Raw genomic sequence first — 1,833 nt, 5'->3', positions numbered from 1 at the left:
ACCTCAGGTGATCTGCCCGCCTTGGCCTCCCAAAGTGTTGGGATTACAGGCATGAGCCACCACGCCTGGCCGAGCCAGACCACTTCTATCTTTTAAGTCTCCTGGTAATTTAAAAATGAAGAAATGCCTAAATAGGATGTTCACAATTATGGTATGTTTTTATTTAACAAATTAATGTTTTTTAACACACACATGCACCCACACACATCCAATGCAATGCAATTGGCAGACTCACAAGATCATCACAAGAATTATCAAAAATGTGATTTCACATTGCTGTGTGGTCCAGTGATTAGATGTAAGTTTCAAATGGCATGAAGAGCGTTCTGTTTTTCCCATCTCATCCATGATTCTCCGGGGCTAGACATCCAGCCCACTTTGGGTGCACCTTGTATTATGAAAAGTGTCAAGCCTCCAGAAGGGTTGAAAGAATGGTACAGTGAGCACCCGTATACTCAGCACCTGGGAGCTACAATGAACATTTTGCAGTACCTGCTTTATCACATATCCATTCCCCTGTCTAACCCTCTATCCATCTCTCTGCACAGCCAGCCCTCTGCCTGTCCATCTACCTAGCCATCCATCCCTCTCTCCCTTCTTTCATTCCATCTCATTTTTGGATGCATTTTTGAGGCTTCTGAATGTGAGACCTGGGCTAAATGGCCCTCTCTTCTCTCCTTTGCAGTAACAGGCCCTGCCACACACATAGGCATACCCCTACCTCTACATGTAAACCCCACATGTGTACACACCACATATGACTTACCCATGTCCCCACATTTATACATGTACATTCCATGCATATATCCACATAACCACACACGCTCACCTGTGCACATATACCTAAACACCCCTGCTCCCCAACACACACACAGCCCACATGTGCTTTCACAGAAGACCCTGGACATCTGTAAGGAAAGCGTCTGGAGACCTTTGGGAATCCTCAGACCTGTGACTCTCGTGGAGCTGGTGCCAGGCCCTGGCTGTCTCCTCCACACATTTCTGGCAAGTGCCAGAGGCTCCCTTGAGCTACCTACCTCAGATGTCCTACCTTTTCCACTCTTACCCATCTTCTCTCTCAACCCCTAGTAGCTTCCCACGAAGGAAACGGATTCCTTCCAGAGTGTTACTGCACATGGGAAGCAAATCCCACAGACCATCCACTCCACACAGGCTGGGACTGTGTCTGCCCTATTCACACTGCATTCCCAGCTCCTGGCCCACTGTGGCCCTTTCTAAGTGCTGATTGGAAAAAAGTCACCAGAGCAGCACAGAGGCACATATATCGGGCAGCCACATGGGTACTCCCACCCCACACAGTTACATCCATGCACACAGAACACCCTGTGTGTGTGTGTGCATGCTCAAGTTTGCATCACTGGGTGCCTGCACGTGTGTGAACACACATCGTGTCTGCCTGTCTCCATACTTTCCAGATAGAGTCCCTGCCAGGACCTGGGTCCTTTCACAAGATCACCTAAGACCACAGGGGGCTCATCTGCTGGCATGTGAGATCCAGATGTGGCCCCATGACCGGTCAGGGCTCCTGGCTTGGCCCTGAACATCTGGGCAGCAGGAGTTTAGAGCACCAGCTTTGGAATTCCATTCTCCTGAGAAAACCTGGGTTCCACCCTGGCTCAGCACATGATCACTGTGCATGTTCCCCATATGATTTATGTACAAGTTACCTAACTGCTTGGAGCATCAATTTCCTTATTTGCTAAATGGGGGCAATAGTTCCTACCTTAAATGCATCTTAAAGGCGATAATCCCAGCAGAGTGCCTGGCATGTTGTAAGCTCTTAAAAATGCATGCTGTGAATATGATTATTGT

The sequence above is a fragment of the Trachypithecus francoisi genome, unplaced genomic scaffold, assembly GCF_009764315.1.
Source record: "Trachypithecus francoisi isolate TF-2019V2 unplaced genomic scaffold, Tfra_2.0 Lachesis_group12, whole genome shotgun sequence".
Classification (NCBI taxonomy): domain Eukaryota; kingdom Metazoa; phylum Chordata; class Mammalia; order Primates; family Cercopithecidae; genus Trachypithecus; species Trachypithecus francoisi.
This window is presented reverse-complemented; position numbering follows the sequence as displayed.